The sequence below is a fragment of the Hylobates moloch genome, unplaced genomic scaffold (assembly GCF_009828535.3).
Source record: "Hylobates moloch isolate HMO894 unplaced genomic scaffold, HMol_V3 SCAFFOLD_9, whole genome shotgun sequence".
NCBI classification, from domain to species: Eukaryota; Metazoa; Chordata; class Mammalia; order Primates; family Hylobatidae; genus Hylobates; species Hylobates moloch.
The window spans coordinates 17,063,919-17,086,099 of NW_026652284.1; the positions used below are offsets into that span (position 1 = coordinate 17,063,919).

Below are 22,181 nucleotides of genomic sequence, written 5' to 3' on the forward strand. Positions count from 1 at the left end.
TACCCAAAACACAAGCAACCAAAGAAAAAATAGATAAACTCAACTTCATCAAAACTGAAAACTTCTATGCATCAAGCAACACTGTGATGATTAATTCTATGTGTCAACATGGCAAGGCTACCATATTCCATTACATATGCAAAACACTAGTCTAGATGCTGTTGTGAAGGTATTTTGTAGATGTGGTTAACATCTAAAATCAGTTGACTTTATGTAAAGGCAATTAAACCTCCATAACATGGGTAAGCCTCATCCAATCATTTGAATGCCTTAAGAACAAAACCTGAGGAATGTGGAAGAAAAAAGAAATTCTGGCTTAAGATTACATCATTAATTCTGTCTGTGTTTCCAGCCTGCTGGCTTGCCCTATGAACCTCAGACTTGCCAGTTCCCACAATTCCTTAAAAGAAATATTTTTCTGTTGCTTCTATTGTTTCTGTTTCTCTGGAAAACCCTGACTGGTTCAGACACTATCAAGAAAGTAGGCTGGGCACAGTGGCTCATGCCTGTAAACCCAGCACTCTGAGAGGCCAAGATAGGCAGATCCCCTGAGGTCAGGAGATTGAGACCATCCTGGCCAACATGGTGAAACCCCATCTCTACTAAAAATACAAAAATTAGCTGAGCATGGTGGCGTGCACCTGTAGTCCCAGCTACTCTGGAGGCTGAGGAAGGAGAATCACTTGAACCTGGGAGCCAGAGGTTGCAGTGAGCTGAGATTGTGCCACTGCACTCCAGCCTGATGACAGAGTGAGACTCCGTCAAAAAAATGAGAGAAAGAAAGAAAGAAGGAGAGAGAGAGAGAGAGAGAAAGGAAGGAAGGAAGGAAGGAAGGAAGGAAGGAAGGAAGGAAGGAAGGAAAGAAGGAAGGAAGGAAGGAAGGAAGGAAGGAAGGAAGGAAGGAGGGAAGGAAGGAAGGGAGGGAGGGAGAAAGAACCAAGAAAGTAAAAAGATAATCCACACAATAATAAGAGAAAATATTTACAATCATATATCTGATAAGGGTCTACTATCCAGAATATAAAACAAATTCCTATACTCAATAGTAAAAAAAAAATTGAAAAGTGGGCAAACATTTTTAATAGACATATCTGCAAAGAAAATATACAAATGGCCAATAAGCACACAAAAAGATGCTCAACATCATTAGTCATCAGGGAAATGCAAATTGAAACCACAAGATACTACTTCACATCCCCTAGGATGGCTATACTTTCAAAATAAAAAATAACACTTGTAGGCAAGGATGCCAAAAAATCAGAACCCATAAATTACTGGTGGGGGGGTAAAATGCATTAGCCACTGTGGAAAATAGTTTGAAAGTTCATCAGAGAGTTAAATAGAGTTGCCATATGATCCAGCAATTCCACTCCCAGGTATATACCCAAGAGAATGGAAAACATATGTTCACACAAAAACTTGTGCACGAGTGTTCATAGCAGCATTATTCATAACAGCCAAAAAGTGGAAACAGCCCAGATGTCTATCAAGTGATAAATGGATAAACAAAATGTGGCATAGCCATAAAAAGTAACAAAGTACTGATATACACTACAACATGGATAAACCTTGAAAATATTATGCAAAACTTAAGGAGCTACACAAAAAGACCACATATTGCATGATTCCATTTATACAAAATGTTCAGAACAGGAAAAATGCACAGATACACAGAACATATGAATGGTTGCCAAGGGCTAGAGAGAAAGCAAAATGAAAGGTGACTGCTAATGTGTACAGAGTTTCTTTCTGGGGTGATAAAAATATTCTAGAATTAAATAGTGATGATAGTTGCACAACTCTGTGAATATACACAAAAAGAATTGCTGAGTTGTACACTTTAAAATAGTAAATTTGATGGTGTGTTTGTCCATTTTCACACTACTATAAAGATACTACCTGAGACGGGATAATTTATAAACAAATGAGGTTTAATTGACTCAGTTCTGCATGGCTGGGGAGACCTCAGGAAACTTACAATAATGCTGGAAGGCGAAGGGGAAGCAGGCACGTCTTATATAGTGGCAGGTGAGAGAGAGAGAGAGGAGGAAGTGCCACTTTTAAAACCGTCAGATCTCATGGAACTCACTCACTATCATGAGAACGGCATGAGGGAAACCACCCCCATGATCCAATCACTTCCTACAAGGTCCCTCCTTCGACATGTGGGGATTACAATTCGGAGTACAATTCAAGATGAGATTTGGGCGGGAACACAGGGTCAAACCATATCAGATGGTATGTGAATATCTTAACTTTTTAAAAAGACATGATGGAGGCTTATTTTAGCTGACAAGCATTATTAATTGCTCATCCCAGTAGCTCATGCTGGCCCCAGCAGTAGTAGAATCTTCAATTTTTATCTGAATGTATGGCCATCTGGGATAAAGAGCTCCTTTCCCATAGCCTGTAGCTAAATATGGCCAAATTCTGGCCTAGAAAAATTGCTGGCCTTCCCTCCCTAAGCAGGGAGGAAACCTGCCTTTTTCCACCCTTTCCCTTTCTTGTTGCCTAGAACATGCCATGATATTTGGTACTCAAGCAACTGTCCTGGACCATGAATTGACGACCAAACACGGTGTTAGCAAGACAGAAGGAATGTAGGTCCCAGATATTGATGAACTGCCATGTTCAGTCCACTGCCTACCTTAGACTTCTTTTACAGTAGAGAGAAATACACGTCTTTCCTACTGAAAGAAGAAAGACAAGATGACAGTGTGTATTTCACTCATGCATCTGCAATTTGCTCATGCAGCAGCTCATATCTGCGCTAGTCAGCATCAGCTGGACTGGCTTGAAGCCTGGGAACTAGAATCACCTGTGAGTGAACAAGACTGGAGCATGATGGTGACTGTTGGCTGGGATCTTAGCTGGGGCTGTCAGAGAGAACACTTAAACACAGCCTGTCTGTGTGACCTGGACTTCCTCATAACATGGTGACTGAGGTTCTTTTGTTGTTGTTTTTTGTTTGTTTGTTTTTGAGACAAGATCTGTTGCCCAGGCTGGAGTGCAGTGATGCAATCACAGCTCACTGCAGCCTCAACCTCCCTGGGCTCAAGCAATCCTCCCACCTCCGCTTCCCAAGTAGTTGAGACTATAGGTACCCACCACCACACTGACTATTTTGGGTTTTGGGGGGTTTTTTGTTTTTGTTGTTGTCGTTTTGGGTAGGGACGGGGTCTCACTATGTGACCCAGACTGTCTCAAATTCCTGAGCTCAAGTAATTCTCCCACTTTGGCCTCCAAACTCGCTGAGATTACAGGCTTGAGCCACTGCACCTGTCAAAGTGACTGAGTTTTTAAAGGGAGAGACAGAAAGATCCCCAGGCAGAAGTTGTATCACCTTTTATGAGCTGGCTCCAGAAGTCAAGCATTTTCACTGCATTCTATTCTTTAGATACGAATCCCTAGGTCTTGGTCATTAGTGTTATTCAAATAATCTATATCTTCACTGATTTTTTTGTCAACTTATTTTATCAATTCCTGATATAGGAGTAGTATGAGCTTTCTATTGCTGCTATAACAAACTGCCACAAAATGTTCAGCTTAAAACAACATAAATGTATCATCATGCAATTCTATAGTAGGTCAGAACAGTTTGACATGGGTCTTAGTGGGCTAACATCAAGGTGTTGGCAAGACTGGATCTTAGTGGGCTAACATCAAGGTGTTGACAAGACTGCTTTATTTTCTGGTGGCTCTGGGAAATTACCTGTTTTCTTGCCTCTTCCAGCTTCTAGAAGCTGCCTGCATTCCTTGGTTGTGGTCCCTTCCACCATCTTCAAAGCCAACAATGGCAGATTGAGTCTATCTCACATTGCGTCACCTGACCTCCTCTTCTTCCTCCCTCTTCCTCATTCCACTTTTGAGGAACCCTGGGATTACATTAGGCCAATTTAACCCAGGGTAATTTCCCTATGTTGATGTCAGCTATTAGGTTGGTGAAAATAATGGCAAAAACTGCAATTACTTTTGCACCAACCTAGTAATTATCAGCCTTAATTCTAGCTGCAACCTTAATTCTCCTTCACTGTGTAAGATGACACATTCACGGGTTCCAGGGAGTAAGACATGATCAGCCTTGGGGGACCATTATTCTGCTTACCACAGGAATGGTGAAATCTTTGACCATAATTACATAGTTGTATTTCTTCTTGCAGTTCTATTAGTTTTTGCTTCATGAATTTTAAGTCCTATTATCAGTTGCAAAAAGATTTAGGATTATCGTATCTTCTTGATGAATTGATCCCTTTTTCATGATGACATATTTCTCTCATATTTCTTGTCCTGAAATCTCCTTTGACTGATATTAATACAGCCACTTTGACTTTCTTTTGATTAATATTAGCATGGTATATCTTTTTTATCCTTCTACTTTTTACTTGTGTCTTTATATTTAAAATAAGTTTTGGCTGAGCGTAGTGGCTCATGCCAAAACCTATCACTAATACTAACCTATACTAACACTTGGGGAGGCCGAAGCAGGAGGATTACTTGAGCTCAGGAGTTCGAAACCAACCTGGGCAACACAGTGAGACCTCATCTCTACTAAAAATAAAAAGTAGGCTTCTTCACAAGAGGTGCCAGCTCACACCAGTCAGAATGTCTATTATTAAAAAATAAAAAAATAACAGATATTGGTAAGCCTGTGTAGAAAAGGGAACACTTATACACTGTTAGCGAGAAAGTAAATTAGTTCAGCCCCTGTGGAAAGCAGTTTAGAGATTTCTCAAAGAACTAAAAATAAAACTACCATATTCAGCCCAGCACTCCCACTACTGGGAACTTACTCAGAGGAAAAGAAATCATTCTACCAAAAGGCATCGGCACTCATATGTTTATTGCAGCACTATTCACAATAGCAAAATCATGGAATCAACCTAGGTGCTCATCAATAGTGGATTGGATAAAGAAAATACTGCACATATACAGAATACTATGCAGCCATAAAAAAGAATAAAATTGTGCCCTTTGCAGCAACCTGGATGTAGCTAGAGGCCGTTATCCTAAGTGGATTAATGCAAGAACAGAAAATCGAATACCACATGTTCTCACTTGTAAGGGGGAGCTAAACAGTGGGTACACCCAGGCACAAAGATGGAAACAACAGACACTGGCAACTTGAAAAAAAAGAAGGACAGTGACAAAGATTGAAAAACTACCAACTGGGTACTATGTTCACTATTTGGGTGATGGGTTCAATAGAAGCCCAAACCCCAGAGTTACACAGGCACCCACTGAATCTAAAATAAAATAAGTTTCTTAAAGACAGCATTTGATTAGGGCTTGCACCCTTTTTTATTCAAACTGAAAGTCTCTGACTTTTAATTAGTATCATTAGACCATTTATATTTAAAGTAATTAACAATATGGTTGGCTTTGAATATTCCATCTTGCTATTTGTTTTCCACTGATTTCATCTGTCATTTCTTCCTTATTTCCTCTTTTCCCGCCTTCTTTTGCATTCATGTTTTATTATTTCCTTTTATCTCCATTCTTGGCTTATTAACTGTATTTCCTTTTTGGCATTGTTTTGTTTTTCAGAGGTTGCTCTTGAGTTTACAATATACATTTTTAACTTGCTGCCATTAAAAAATATTACTTCACACATGGGGTAAAAATCATAAACGGTGTTCTTTTATCCCACGCTCCCATCTTTTGTGCTGGTGTTATCATACATTTTATTTCTGTAGATGTTACAAACTCCAAAACACGTGTTATTTTTACTTTAGCCAGTAATCTTTTAAAGAGATTTAAAAATTACAAAAGTACATATTTTATACTTATCCACATATTTACCATTTCTGGCACTTTTTATTCCTTTGCATAGGCCCAATTTCTATCTGGTGTCATTTTTCTTCTGCCTGAAGAAACTACTTTTACATATCTTATAGTTCAAGTCTACTGGTGATGTATTCTCTAAGATTTTGTTTATCTGGAAAAAAAATATCTTGCCTTCATTTAAAAAATTGTAGGTATGATTATAAATGGACAGATTTTTTTATTTCATATTTTTTAAACGTCACCTTAATAGTCTTCCAGATTACGTAGTTCCTTATGAGAAGTCTGCTTTCATTCTGATCTTTCTTATTTGATATGTAATGTGTCCTGTTTCCCTGGTTGCTGTAAATATTTTCTCTTCATGACTGATTTTTAGTGATTGTTTTATCATGTGACATAGCTTGGGTTTTATGTTTATGCTTTTGGAGGCAGTTCATTGAGCTTTGGATCTGTGGATTTAGTTTTCATCAAATTTGAAAGGTGGTTCACACCTGTAATCTCGGCAGTTTGTGAGGCCCAAGTGGGCAGATCACTTGAGTCCAAGAGTTCAAGATTAGCCTGGGCAACATGGTGAAATGCCATCTTTACAAAAAATAAAAAAATTATCTGGGTGTGGTGACATGTCCCTGTGGTCCCAGCTACTTGGGAGGCTAAGGTGGGAGGATCGCTTGAGGCTGGGAGGCAGAGGTTGCAGTGAGCCAAGACTGTGCCACTGCACTCCAGCCTGGGTGACAGAATGAGACTCTGTCTCAAAGAAACAAAAGCAATCCCAAATCGTGGCTTCCCCAATCTTGGGGAATCCTCCCCCAATCTTGGCTTCCGGACTTACCAGCTTCATGACTTCAGATGTATTATCTCTGTTTCCGAGCCTTAGAGATTAGCCTCAGACATGATAATAGCCCACTCCATAAGGCTGCTGTGAGACAAAATGAGGTAGTACGTGCAAAGAACTTTGCACAATGCCTGACACGTCAACAACCTTGATGAATATTAGCTGCTGTAGAAAGAGGAATGGCTGGTCCATACTGGCCACCAGGCTGCAAGTCTTACTGCTGATGTGCAGAAGAAAGTCGGTTGCAGGTTGTATCTCCACTGGGCCTTCTCCCTTCAGTCTGTCTCAGCACAGTTTATATAACCAGACCAGCAAATTTGGGTTTCTCTTCAGCACCTACCACATGAATTTGTTTCTACATGGATTCCCGACATAGAACACTGTCTGACTGAATAAAGGAAGGAAAGCTCATCTGGTTGATTCGTTTGTTGACTGTTTTTATACAAGTAACTCTTGCAAACAAGGGGAGGTAGGAATCTCTATTTGAACTGACTTCTATGTACTGCGGCCAGCTGGGATGCTGGCCAAATTTTCTAGGCTGGAAATGAAAAAGAAATATTATTTTCTTGTCTATAGGAACCAATCTACCTTCAGGCCTGTATATTTCATAAGGGTCACTGCTAGATTCCATATTTTGTTGATTTGAGGGAGTCTGGGGCAACATTCCAAACCTTTTTCTAAATGTTGTTAGCATTATTGTCCATGTAAATGAAGGTTTATTTTGTGGTTTCTGCTAAGATGACCATTTCAGATGGCAACCGTCCCTCATCACGGGCTGGTCCCTCTTTCAACACTAAAAGGCTGATAAGCCAGAGGAAGGCAGATGGTGCTGGGTACTGGTGGGCTCACAATTCCTGGCAAAAAAAAAAAAAAAACAGAATGTTGCAGTCAGTCTCCCCTGGTGGTCTTGGTCACACTAAGACTAAGAAAGAGTTTTTTTGTTTTTTGTTTGTTTGTTTTTGTTTTTTGTTTTTTGTTTTTTTTTTTTTGAGACAGAGTCTCGCTCTTTTGCCCAGGCTGGAGTGCAGGGGCACGATCTCAGCTCACTGCAAGCTCCGCCTCCCGGGTTCACGCCATTCTCCTGCCTCAGCCTCCCGAGTAGCTGGGACTACAGGCACCCGCCACCATGTCCGGCTAATTTTTTGTATTTTTAGTAGAGGCGGGCTTCACTGTGTTAGCCAGGATGGTCTCGATCTACTGACCTCATGATCCTCCCACCTTGGCCTCCCAAAGTACTAAGAGTTTTGAAAATTGAAGACAGAAGAGTGAAAAGCAATTATTGTTAACCCTCCCATTAACTGGGCCATGTTACAATGGAGGAGGAAGGGATCGCTTTGCATATAAGACATCTCTGCACTTTCTTTGGTCGGCTGCTCACACCTGGCCACTTTGGGGCTGGGACTAGAAACATCTTGTGACCAAGGCATGGCTAAAGGAAAAAGCCCACCTGCTCAGAGGAAGTAGTATCAGGTCATCTAGGAAACAATGGCACGCTCATTTCTGTATATGCTGTGCCATGTTTTTGTCTCTTAAAAGGCCACATACCTCCCCACTTTGTAGAGAATTTAGCAAGCAAGATCCTCCTCAAATTCATAGTCGCCGATGACATTTAGCCTGACTCCTGGGCTCGGAGCTCAGCTTGAGTGTTGGGTTTAAGAACATAGAAACAGTTTGTTCTCTTAAGCAGATCAACTACCATTCCCCTGCCTTCGGTGCATGCCATTGGCGCATAAATGATGCTAATTTAATCCCACATACATTGCCTAAGACTTAGCCTCCAACTGCTAGGGCTGGGTGGGCTGTGTGTGTGTGTGTGTGTGTGTGTGTGTTGGGAGGTGAGGTACGGGGATAAAAAAATAAAACACAGTGACTATCTGACTGCCCTTAAAAACTCACCCCTGGAGACCATCCAGCAGATGATATTAGGATGCTCAAGGCTGGGACAGCCAACAAATTGACCCCAGATTCTCCCTGTCACCTCCAGAGATTCACACTGCTGGGTTCCCTAGAGCACCTACTGCCATCTTGTGGGAGCACAGGAAGCATGGAGGAAAAAGGACACACAGTTTGGGGGACAGTTGGAGATGTCGTCCACACCTTCTGCCTCCCCCTACCACTTTCCTGTGTCACCAGGGTAACCAACACATCACCCACAGTCCCCGCAGGTACAGGAAGCCAGGCAGCCGGAAGGTCAACGCTAATGAAGGATGCTATCTGGAAAACTAGTGCCAAGCCAAGCTGACATAATTAGCTGTATTTGTGGTCCTTGAGGTTTGGCAAGTGAGGATGGGGTGGGAGGAAAATTGGGGAGGGGATATCTTCTTCCAAAGCCTCTGAATAAAGAGAGCAATTTGGATGGCTTCCAGTTAGCGATAGCAACTTTCAGAGTGGCTATCTAATTAGTGCCTACCCAGCTTCTGAAAGACGGCTGCACACAGCAAATAAAACAGGGACGCTTGGCTTCCCCTTAGCTCCAGCTCATGGACTTTCAGGATGTCGACAGCTTCAGATTCAGCATTCATTGCCACTATTCCAATGCGTGGGGCCATTTTTCCAAAAAAAAAAAAAAAAAAGTGTCATTCGCATCATTGGTGTTTGGAGTGCAGCACATCATTGGTGTTTGGAGTGCAGCTTGATAATTTTGTTGACATCCCAAATACCCCAGAGCCGTGTCAGAGGAGATTGATGGGGAAAGAAGGAACATGGATGCAACAACAAACATCCCTTTTATTGGTTTTAAATTTTCCAATGAGCCAAAGTTTCTTCTGTATGATCCTGAGCAAGTGGATTACCCTAGATTATTCTCAGTTTCCTCATCTGTAAAAGAGGGTTGATAATCAACACAACCTGAAAGATTGCTGTGCGAGTCTATGACAAGGGTATAGTTTGGTAGATGTCCAGGAAATGGTCCATGATGATGCTGACAATAACAACAATAATGGTGATGATGACAATTATCATGATGGGATGGTGACGATGATGGCGTAGGTGAAAATAACAGTGACAATATCTGCTTCCCCTCAGTGATCTTGTTTCCCAGAGTGAGGAGGTTATAAAAGAGGGACCATTGGTGGATGAGCTCATGCACTGCTCCTCATTGTACAATGAGGCAAAATAAGGGCAATTGCCATATGGAGAGAGTACTTGACCATTTTCGAAGTGCTTCCACCCATGCTGTCTCATTTGCACCATTCCACCGTTCTGTGAGGAAGTTACTATGACCACCCTTAGTTTATAGATGAAAAAAAAACCATGAGACTCAGAAGATTAAGGCCCTCGCCCAAGGTTCCACCAGTGGTAAGTAAAATAGCCAGGTCTTCAACTTGAGCCTTGAGACTTCAAATCTGATGTTCTTCCTGTGGCACAAATAGTGCCTCCCGTTAGATGCGCCACCGCTCCAGTAGCGACAGCAGCTCCAGGCCGCCTGAGCGATGCTAGCACCTCCCCTAGGAGACTGTTGCAGTCGGCCAGCCCCCTTCTCCACGATAACCATGTGCCACCTAAAGACCATGATCAAAAATGCCGACATGTCGGAAGAGATGCAACAGGACTTGGTAGAGTGCACTGTTCAGGCGCTGTAGAAATATAACATAGAGAAGGATATTGCGGCTCATATTAAGAAGGAATTTGACAAGAAGTACAATCCCACCTGGCATTGCATCGTGGGGAGGAACTTCAGTAGTTACATGACACATGAATTCAAACACTTCATCTACTTCTACCTGGGCCAAGTGGCCATTCTTCTGTTCAAATCTGGTTAAAAGCGTGGCAGGGCGTAGTGGCTCACGCCTGTAACTCCAGCAGGTGGGTGGATCACCTCAGGTCAGGAGTTTGAGACCAGCCTGACCAACATGGTGAAACCCTGTCTCTACTGAAAAATACAAAAATTAGCTGGGCGTGGTGGCACGTGCCTGTAATCCCAGCTACTCGGGAGGCTAAGGCAGGAGAATCAGTTGAACCCAGGAGATGGAGGGTGCAGTGAGCCGAGATCGCACCATTGCACTCCAGCCTGGGTGACAGAGTGAGACTCCGTCTCAAAAAAATAAAAAATAAATAAATAAATAAATAAATCTGTTTCAGATGTGGGGAAAAAAAAAAAAAAGCAAATAGTGCCTCCCAAGCATTTCAGGGAGAGAAGTGCAGGACATTGGTTAAGGTGGCTCCAGCACATGGACTTTATAATAAAGAAGCTCAAGAGACAGAGATTTGAGACAGAAAGAAAGTGGACCTCAATGGCCAATGACCCATAACGCTCACTGCTTCTGCTGATTGGAGAGATGGGAAGTTGATAGGAACCAGTAAAAAGCCAAAATTCCAAAACACACTGAAAGAAGTTATTTTTGTTATCTATGCATAAAAAACTCTCCTAAAATTTAGTGGCTCAAAACAACAACCATTTAATCTTCTCTCACATTTCTGGAAGTTGGGAAATCACAGGTGGGCTGTTGTCCTCTGGGGTTTATTCTGAGTGGAATCATATGAGATGGCTCACTCACAGGCAATGCTGGCTATCAGCTGAGATCTCTGCTGGTGCACCTTGGCTCGCCTCCACGTAGCCCTCCATGTGGCTTAGGCTTCTCACAGCTGGACAGCTGCATTCTAAAAGGGTATATCTCAAGAGTAAACTCCACGAAAGGAAACATCTTCATCCATTTTGTGTTGCTATAAAGGAATATCTGAAGCTGGGTAGTTAACAAAGAAAAGAGGTTTATTAGGCTTATGGTTCTACTAGCTGGAAGGTTCAAGACTGGACAACTGGTGAGGGCCTCAGGCTGCTTCCACTCATGGAGGGAGGGAAAGGGAGCCAGCATGTGCAGAGTTCACCTGGTGAAAGAGGAAGCAAGAGGAGGGTAAGTGCCAGGTTCTTTTTAACAACCAGTTCTTGTGGGAACTAATAGAGTGAGAACTCACCCCAGCTCCACCATGGACTATCACATTTCAACATGAAACAAACCGTATCCAAACTATAGCAGGGAGGAAAGAGAAACTGGCAGTTCTCTTAAGACTGAGCCTCAGAAGTCCCAGAACATCACATCTACTAGGTTCTGGTGACTCAAAGCAGTCACAGACCAACCCACATTCAAAGAAAAGGCATAAACTCCACTTCTCGATGTGAGAAGAGGCATGTTCATACAGGGAGAGGCAAAATTGATGGTGGCTGTCTTTGAAGACGAGGTACCTCAGAAGCTGAGTTCTATCACTTTCAAGCAGGAATTATACTGAACTTGGGTTTATGTAGTATTATCTAGAGTAATGAAATAATAATCACTACAACTTTTTTTTTTCCTTGAGACGGAGTCTTGCTCTGTCACCCAGGCTGGAGTGCAGTGGCACAATCTTGGCTCACTGCAAGCTCCACCTCCCAGGTTTATGCCATTATCCTGCCTCAGCCTCCCAAGTAGCTGGGACTACAGGCGCCTGCCACCACACCCAGCTAATTTTTGTACTTTTAGTAGAGACGGGGTTTCACCATGTTGGCCAGGCTAGTCTCGATCTCCTGACCTCATGATCTGCCCGCCTCAGCCTCCCAAAGTGCTGGGATTACAGGTGTGAGCCAGCGCACCCAGCCTAATCACTACAACTTTTTGAGTGAATGCTATGCACCAAGTGCCATCTCAACTCTCACCACAGGTAGGAATTATGGAGATTAAGTGACTTACCCAAGCATCACACCCAGACACACATTCAGAAGAAGAAAAGGAGTCATCTCTTGCCTGGATGTCCTTTCTAGAAGATAGAAAATGTTTCCTGGCTATTCCCTGCTCTTTCCCTACCACAGATTTCCCCTTAATCCTCCTTCACTAAAGATTGAATTGCATGTCCATTCCTAAGTTAGTTGCCAGCAAGGTTATCATGCATGGTATAAGCAGGTGCTTCCCCACACAAGAAATAATATTTTTGAACCTCTCTGAAAGTGACCATCCTAGGGATTCTGATCATCCCTCTGCACATTCAGCTACTTTGAGGGCTTAAGGGGATGATCCCTCAGCTTAGATAATCACTTGAGTGGCAGTGAAGAAATGGGTGCTGGGGAATCAACCACAAAGACCATTCTGGCTGGAAAGCAGCAAAACCAGAACCAAATGCCCACTTCTTTCCATTCCAAAGCCCAAGTCCTTTCCATTACTCTCTAAAAATCTAAGAACAGAAATGTGATGAAAAGGGAAGTTCTAGTTTCTTCCCATTGCTGTCTATGCTGATGACTTGGAAATCCACACCAGACTGGAGTAGGGGGTGTTCCCTGTGCTTTTGCCTCCAAAGCTCTCCTTCACCATGATGAGTAATTGAGATCAGCAGTCACAGGACATCAGCCCAGGAGGTAGAAGAAATTGCTCTCCTGGCCAGGTGCAATGGCTCATGCCTGTAATCCTAACACTCTGGGAGCTCGAGGCGGGTGGATCATGAGGTCAGGAGATCGAGACCATCCTGGCCAACATGGTGAAACCCCATCTCTACTAAAAATACAAAAAGCTGGGTGTGGTGGCACGTACCTATAATCCCAGCTACTAGGGAGGCTGAGGCACGAGAATCATTTGAACCCAGGAGGTGGAGGTTGCAGTGAGCCGAGATCGTGCCACTGCACTCCAGCCTGGCAACAAAGTGAGACTCTGTCTCAAAAAAAATAGTAATAATAATTGCTCTCCTGCAGGCCAGGGCTTTGAGTATGCCCAGACTGCACCAAGGCAGGTGATGTCTGATGGGCACATGGAACTCTGACTCCCCCTGCCCAGCCACCAGAATCTGGCCCATCCGCGGCTTTTCTTGGAAGTATCTGGGCAATGGTATGTATGTTATAAAAGAACCTACCTTCTCCTTTCATCAGAACAAACCCAGATCTCCCAATTTGAGTTCTTGCGAGGGAAACCTCAGATTTGAGCAAGGGCAGTGGATAATGAAACAGGCCAACTCTGTGGGCTGTAACATCCAACCTGACCTCTTCGCTAACATATCTTGCACCCTGTACTCCTCCACATGATCTGTCTCTCCAGGAGGAGATAGTCGGACTTCTTACACGGCTACTCAGGGCTCACAAGAGCACAAAAGCAGACGCTTCCTGGACTTCATTTCTGCATTCCACTAGCTAAAGCAAGTCAGTAGGCCGGCCCTGATCCAATATGGGATGAAATTACACAAGGAAACAAATACACGGAGGTGTGGTTCATGGCAGCCAACCAAGCAAATAGTAAGAACTCCCAGCTGCTCAAGCTAGCACATTGAATCCAGATTCTCTGGAAAATCCCCACAAGGAATCAATCAAAGATTAATTCAGAAATGTTATGTAAAATTATGTTTTTCTATTCCTGGTCTAACACCTTCTGAGTCTATGCCCACCTATCCCCCCATTTTCTGCTAACAAGAATTTCCAAAAAAAAATCACTCTTTAGGTGCATACAATGCTTGGGTCTAACTTGAAGCACAGCTCTAGAGATAGACTAGATGCAGCAGACGTGGTCAGGAAGAAACATGGCTTTCTCCTGCAAAGTGGTCATCCCAGAATTTTCAAACAAGGCAAGATTCACTGACAGGGGAGGCTCTGTGAACTGGGGATTGCTTCAGCCATTAAAAGCCTCTCCAAAAATCTAAATTTTAGAACTGAGTCCCACTCTTTCAATGCATGTGCTAGCTGTCACTCAAGAGACCTATAAGGCTATGAATTCAACTTATATTGTAGTTCAGCAGCCTGTGGGTTCAAGCAATGCAACTAATTTTCAACTATGCTAGATCTGTGTCTAACAGAGATGAGAAATTACATTTAGAGCAGCCATAGAACTTTGCTGGTTCTCTTAAGTGGCCTGGAGTCATGAATACAGAATGCTGAATATATTGTTTTCTTCCTTTAAACTCTACAGTATAGTTAGAAGTAGTTAACCCATCCCACTGTGCTTATATTAGGAGCACTTCAAAAAGCCCCATCCCCAGAGAAGTGTCACAATTTTACCTAACTGGCAGCTCCCTGAAAAAGCCATATTTGCAAATCTTCTCATTATTTAACCCGAGACAGAGTTTGATAACTGGAAAAAGTCATATTGCAAGGAATTTCTTAAAAAAAATAGTGGAAATTATTGAACATCACAGACCAGTTGGAAGAAATAAGAAGCTGATCAAAAACTTAATATTTGGGAAATGAGATGTTCATAGGGAACTTTGAAAACCTCCAACATATTCCTGGGAATCTGGAATGCCATGAACATGTGCGTGGCTCTGCATGTGCCCAGAAAACACCAAGTAAGGTCTTAATCTCTCACCTCGGGATGACCTGAGACCCTACACAAGCAGGAAGTGAGAGTAAAGCAGAGTTGTAAACTGACAGAACATCGAAGGTGCACACAGAGCCCCTTGACAAAGGGCAGAAGTCCTATTGGTTCAAGACATTTAAGGGACTCTGTCCAATCATTAGCTTGACACTAGGCTAAACAGGCAGCCACACATGAGAAGTAATTTAGACTTTAGACAGTTGGTCCAGAAATGTCACTAAACAAACATATAGGGGGAAAGAAACATCAACAGCCACAAACCCTGGGGAAGTAATCCAATTTCTAGAGTAGCCGCATTATATTATTAAAAATGTCCAGTTTTCAACAACAAAAAAATTAAGACACACAAAGAAACAGCAAAGTATGACTCATACACAGGGCAATAGGCAACCAAACTGTCTTTAAAGAAACCTAAATGTTGAACTTACTAGGAATAGCCTTTAAATCTACACTATAAATTAAATATATTCAAAGAATTAAATAAAATTATGTTTAAAGAATTTAAGGAAAGTGTGAGAACAATGTCTTATGAAATAGAAAATACCAAAAAAGAGAAAGAAATTGTAAGATGAACCAAATAGAAATTACGAAGTTGAAAATTAAAACAGAAAGGAAGAATTTACTAGAAGAACCCAGTAACAGATTTGGATTATCCTTTCTGTGGAACACAAAGTAAAATGAATAACGATAAATAAACAGAGTCTCAGAGACCTATGAGACATAATCAACCATACCAACATATGAATAGTGAGAGTCTCAGCAAGAGAGGAGAAAATAAAGAGCAGAAAAAAAAATTTGAAAAAATAATGGCAGAAAATGTCCCAAATATAATTTTTTTAGCCATGGTAATCTGTGCATTTGGAAGCTCAGTGAACCCAAGGAGGATAAATCCAAAGAGATCCACACCTAGACAAATATAGTCAAAAGAGATAGACAAGGCCAGGTGCAGTGGCTCATGCCTATAATCCCAGCACTTTGGGAGGCTGAGGCCGATGGATCACGAGGTCAGGAGATCAAGACCATCCTGGCCAACATGGTGAAACCTCGTCTCTACTAAAAATACAAAAATTAGCCAGATGTGGTGGCATGCGCCTGTAGTCCCAGCTACTCAGGAGGCTGAGGCAGGAGAATTACTGGAACCCAGGAAGTGGAGGTTGCAGTGAGCTGAGATCATGCCAGTGGACTACAGCCTGGGCAACAAAGTGAGACTCCACCTCAAAAAAAAAAAAAAAAAAAGAGAGAGAGAGAGAGACAAAGAGAGAATCTTGAAAGCAGCAAGAAAGAAGAAGTAACTCATCACATACAAGGGATTATCGATAAGATTAACAGCCGATTTCTCATCAGAAACCTTGGATGCCAGAAGGCAGGGGGATGGTGTATTGAAAATAATGACAAAAAAAACTGTCAACCAATAATTCTATATCCAGCAAAATTATCCCTTAAAAATGAAGAAGAAATTAAGCCATTTCCAGATAAATTAAAACAGAATTTGCTGCTAGAAGACCAAAAAAATGTTAAATGAAGTCCTTCAGGCTGAAATGAGAGGACACTAGATGGTAATTCAAATCCACAGGAAAAAAACAAGGAAAACTGGTAAAAGTAACTGCATAAGTAAATATACAAGATACTACAAATGTATTTCTTATAAATTTCTGCTTCTCTTATCTGATTTAAAAGTTAACTATATGTAGCAATATTTTTAAAAACTATGTTAAAGATATTATAATATATAAGGACATAATTTATATGACAACAATAGCACAAAAGAGAAGTGAGGTAGTATTGGTTGGTGCAAAAGTAATTGCCATTTTTGCCATTACCTTTAATAAGAAAAAAAATCCATTACTTTTGCATCAACCTGCATAGGACTATATTGGGGCAATGTTTTGTATTCAGTTATGCGTCACTTAACAATGGGGAACTTTCTGAGAAATATGTCTTTAGATGATTTCATCATTGTGCAAACATCGTAGAGTGTACTTACACAAACCTATAGAGTATAGCCTACTACAACCTAGGCTGTATGATGTAGCCTATTACTCCTAGGCTACAAACCTGTACAGCATGTTACTACATTGAATACTGTAGACAGTTGTAACACAGTGGTAAGTATTTGTGTATCCAAATATAGAAAAGATTCAGTAAAAATATTATCCAAAAGATTTTTTTTAAAGGTATACCTGTAGAGGGCACTTATCATGAATGGGAGTTTGCAAGACTGGAAGTTTCTCTGGGTGAGTTAATGAATGGGTGGTGAATGAATGTGAAGGCTGAGAACATAACCATATACTACTGTAGACTTTATAAACTCTATACATTTCGGCTACACTAAATTTATTTTTTAAATTTCTTTCTTCAATAATAAACTAACCTTAGCTTACTGTAACTTTTTAATTTTATAAATTTTAAATTTTTTTAGCTTTTTGACTCTTTCGTAAACCAAATGCAAACACATTGTACAGGTGCATAAAAATATTTTTTCTTTATATCCTTATTCTATAAGCTTATTTCTGTTTTTTATATATTTTTTTTACTTTTTAAACATTTTTTTGTTAAAAATAAAGACAAATACATTCTTAGCCTAAGCCTACAAGGGGTCAGGATCATCAATATCACTGTCTTCCACCTCTACATCTTGTCTCACTGGAAGGTCTTCAATAACATACATGGAACTGTCATCTCTTATGATAACAATGTCTTCTTCTGGAATATCTCCTGAATGATCTGCCTGGGGCTGTATTACAGTTAACTTTTTTTTAGTAAATAGAAGGAGTACACTCTAAAATAACCATAAAATGTATAGTATAGTAATACATAAACTAGCAACATAGTCATTTATTATCATTATCGAGCATTACATGCTACACATAATTGTATGTGATATACTTGTATATGACTGGCAGCACAGTCATGTAACAGCGTCACCACAAATATGTAAGTAATGCATTATGATATGATCTTACAATGGCTATGACATCACTAGGCAATAGAAATTTTCAGCCCTATTATAATCTTATGGGACCACATCATATATGAGGTCCATCATTGACCAAAATGTTATGCAGTGCATGACTGTATTGTCTAAGTTAAGTTGGTATTAATCTGAACCAGATTGTTTTAATTTAAGGTGGTAACTGTAACATCCAGAGCAACTAATGAGAAAATAACTAAAAATAAAGTGAAAGGAATGAAAATGGTGTGCTAGAAAACATTTGCTTAATACAAAAGAAGGCATTAATGGAGAAATAGAGAAACAAAAAGACGTAAGACATATATAAAACAAATAGCAAGATGGGAGTTGTAAATCCTATCTTATCGTTAGTTACATTAAGCACAGATAGGTTAAACACTCCAATCAAAAGGCAGATATTGCCCAAATGACTTTTTAAAAATGATTCAACTCTATGCTGTCTGCAAGAGACTCATTTTAGATTCAAAGACACAAAAGAAATTACAAAAACAATTCCACTTGCAATAACACCAGAAAGAATAAAATGCTTAGAAATAAATTAAACAAAAGAACTGCAAGACTTGTACATTGAAAGCTATGAACTGTCGTTGAAATGAATTAAAGACCTAAATCAATGGAAAAATATCTCATGTTCATGGATTGAAATACTTAATATTGTTAAATTGGCAATACTTTCCAAACTGATCTACAGAACCAAAACAATTCCTGTTCCAATCCCAGCTGCCTTTTTTGCAGAAATTGACAAGCTCATCCTACAATTCATATGAAAATGCGAGAGATCCCAAATAGCCAAAACAACCTTGATAAAGAAGAACAAAGTTGAGGGACTCACCTTTCCCAATTTCAATGCTTACTACAAAGATACAGTAATCAAGACAGACATATAAAAACAGAGACATCAATCAATGGAACAGAATTCAGAGTTCAGAAATAAACATCTATAGTCAATTGAGTTTTGAAAAGGATGCCAAGATAATTCAATGGGGAATATTAGTCTTTTCAATATACGGTGCTTAATATTCACATGTAAAAAAAATGAATTTGGATTCCACCATACAAAAAATTAACTCAAAAATGGTCAAAGGCCTAAATGTAAAATCTAAAACTATGAAACACTTAGAAAAAAATAAGTGTAAAACTTTTATGACCTTGGATTAGGCAATGGTTTACTTATATGCATGTCACATTTAAAGCACAGAAAAAATACATAAACTCGACTCCATAAAAATTAAAACTCTGTGCATCAAGGGACAGCATCGAAAAAATGAAAAGACAATCTGTAGAATAGGGGAATATATTTGCAAATCACACAGCTGATAAGGAACTTATGTACAGACATATAAAGGACTCTTACTACTCAATAGTAAAAAGACAAATGATCAGATGCTTTAATGAAAAAAGATTTGCATAGATGTTTCTCTAAAGGAGATTTACAAGTGGCCAATAAGCACATAAAAAGATGCTCAGTAGTCATAAGAGAAATGCAAATCAAAATCAAAAAATACCATGTCACACCGCCAACAGGATGGATATAATTTTTTAAAAGACAATAACAAGGATTGGCACGAATGTGGAGAAGTTAGAAAGCTTATACACTGCTGGTGGGAATATGAAATGGTGCAGTCACTTTGGAAAACAGTTTAGCAGTTCTTAAAAAGTTAACATGGAGTGGCCATATAACTCAGATGTCCACTCGAGGTGTATACCTAAGAGAACTGAAAAGATTTGTTCACACAAAAACTTATACATAAATGCTCCTAGCTACAATACTTAGAGTGGTTAAGTGGGAACATCTCCAAATGTCCCTCAACATGGATAAGCAAAATGTGATATGCCCATATGATGGAATATTATTTGTCCATAAAAAGGAATGAAATACGGATACACACTACAATATAAATGAAACTTGAGCACGTTGTAAGTGAAAGAAGCCAGTCACAAGAGACCACATATATTGTATAATTTCATGTATATGAAATATCCAGAATAGGTAAGTCCATAGAGAGAGAAAGTAGATTAGTGGTTACCAGGGGTTGGAGAGGGGAAATGTTGGGGGTCTCTTTTTAGGGTAATAAAAAATGTCCTAAGATTAGATAGTGGTGATGGTTGCACAACTCTGTGAATATACTAAAATCCACTGAATTATACACTTTAAAATAGTGGATTTTGTGGTATGTGAGTTTTATCTCAATAAGCTGTTATTAAAAAAAAAAAGTAAACTAAAATAGAGGAAACTTCCTTAACTCATAATGTATTTGCCAAAGACCTAAAACAAACATTATATGCAGTGGTACAACTGTAAACATATTATAATTAAAGTCAGAAATAAAATAAGTGTTCCTGCTACACCTTTTTTTATTCTTTTTTTAAATTTTATTTTACTTTAAGTTCTGGAATACATGTGCAGAACATGCAAGTTTGTTACATAGGCATAAGTGTGCCATGGTGGTTCGCTGCTACACCTTTTTATGCAGCATTGTACTAGAGACCCCAGTTAGCAACATAAAGCAAGAAAATGTCATGTAATGAATTTTTTAAAAAATAAATCTCATTGTTGGTTTATCATAAGATTGTTTGTATGGAAAATCCCAGATATTCTATTGAAAATTACAACTAGAAAGATAAGACAGTCAGCTTCATTTCTGGATACAAGCTCAATCGTGTTCCTATATGCCCACAATAATCAATTAGAATATGTAACTGAGAGAAAGTCCCCAACCATAAAAGCAAGAAAAACTGTAAGTTACTTGGAAATAAATCCAATGAAAGATGTGAGAGACCTTTATAGAGAAAATTATGAAAAGTTACTCAAGGATGTAGAAGACCTGAAAAAAAATAGAGAAATATAACACATTCATGCATGGGAAGACTCAACATTATACAGATGTCAGTTCTCCTCCAAATTAATCTATAAACTCATTGCAATTCCAATCCAAATCCCAATGGAGCTTTTCATAGAGCTTGACAAACTGATTCTAACATTAATCTGAAGTAGTTGAGAACAAAGAAGAGTCAAGACAAAAGAATAAGGAGAAAGAACTTTCCCAGCTAGACATAAAGATGAACTAAAAAGCTATGTGAAATTAAAATAATGAAGGAGGTATGCAGGATAGACAAATCTATCAGCAGAACAGACTAGAGAGCTCTGTGTATTTATGAGGACTTGGTGTATGTTGGAGGTGGCTTTATGTATCATCAAGAAAAGAATGATTACTCAATAAATAGTGTCAGACAATTAGCTACCTCTATGAAGGACTTTTTTTATTTCTGTCTTTTTGGGATACAGGTGGGGTTTGGGTTTTGGTTACATGGATAAGTTCTTTAGTGGCAATTTCTAAGGTTTCGATGCACTCATCACCCAAGCAGTGTACCCAATATGTAGTCTTTTATCCCTCACCCCGCTCCCATCCTTCCCCCTCAAAGCTCCAAAACTCATTATATTACTCTTATGCCTTTGCATCCTCATACCTTAGCTCCCACTTATAAGTGAGAACATACGATGTTTGGTTTTCCATTCCTGAGTTACATCACTTAGAGTAAAGGCCTCCAGCTTCATCCAAGTTGTTGTAACAGACATTGTTTCATTCCTTTTTATGGCTGAGTAGTATTCCATGGCATATATACACCACATTTTCTTTATCCACTCATTGGCTAATGTGCACTTTCGTTGGTTCCAAATCTTTGCAATTGCGAATTGTGCTCCTATAAACATGGGTGTGCATTTGGCTTTTTTCATATAATGACTTCTTTTCCTCTGAGTAGATACCCAGTAGGGGATTGCTGGATCAAACAGTAGTTCTACTTTTAGTTCTTTATGGAATCTCTATGAGGGACATTTTTAACTGGATCCCTACCTCATACCACACAGAAAAATAAATTCCAGATAGATCAAACAAAACTTTAAAACTATTATAAGGAAATGTAGTTGAGTATCTTTATGATATGGAGTTAGGCAAAGATTTCCTAAACAAATAGCAATATACTAATTATAATGGAAACCCTGTCCATTTGACTACATCAAATACTAAAATTTCTGTATGCTAAAACCATCATAAAACAAAGTAAAAGTACAATACATTTGAAAAAGATAGTTGCAACAGTATAGAAATAGTACTCAGAATACACAGTACAGTACTCCTATAACTCAAAAAGAAAATGACAAATGGCTGGGTGCAGTGGCTTATGCCTGTGATCCCAGCACTTTGGGAAGCTGAGGCAGGTAGAACACCTGAGGTCAGGAGTTCGAGACAAGCCTGGCCACCGTGGTGAAACCTCGTCTCTACTAAAAATACCAAAATTAGCCTGGCATGGTGGCAGGAGCCTGTAATCCCAGCTACTTAGG

General features: G+C 39.8%; 1 pseudogene; it reads left to right on the plus strand.

Moving 5' to 3' along the window:
• The first annotated feature begins 10,104 nt into the window (after positions 1–10,104).
• On the plus strand, positions 10,105–10,374 carry LOC116813916 (dynein light chain 1, cytoplasmic-like; annotated as a pseudogene).
• The last annotated feature ends 11,807 nt before the right edge of the window (positions 10,375–22,181 follow it).